This window comes from Ictalurus punctatus, chromosome 21, assembly GCF_001660625.3.
Source record: "Ictalurus punctatus breed USDA103 chromosome 21, Coco_2.0, whole genome shotgun sequence".
Taxonomy (NCBI): Eukaryota; Metazoa; Chordata; class Actinopteri; order Siluriformes; family Ictaluridae; genus Ictalurus; species Ictalurus punctatus.
The window spans coordinates 17109949-17110356 of record NC_030436.2 but is presented as its reverse complement, the minus strand read 5'-3'; positions in this window follow the sequence as shown (position 1 = coordinate 17110356).

Below are 408 nucleotides of genomic sequence, written 5' to 3'. Positions count from 1 at the left end.
CCCTGCAGTCATCATGTGTGTGGTGTTTATAATTTTATACCTTCTTAATGATTCAGTAAGGATTATTAATCCTCCTTTTAAATGATTGTGAATGTATTTTAAAGTCACCATGAATTTTATAAAATGTCTTTTAAAAAATCATTGTGAATATTAGTATTGAACAGGTAAGTGCTATTGTGTCATAAAACATTCGAACCGATCAATCAGGTGAATCCGACGTTTGAATATAGGCTGTGCAACGGTAACTTATTAAGTCAGTGGAATTGTTTATGTTGTTTGTTATTAGCATATTATTACTAGATTCTGAATTTTTGGACACTGGTAAACGTTTGCATGTTTCTATACGTGTTTCTGTTGTTGAATAGTTGAATCCTTGTTATTTCACACGATTTCCAAAAAAAGTTTTTG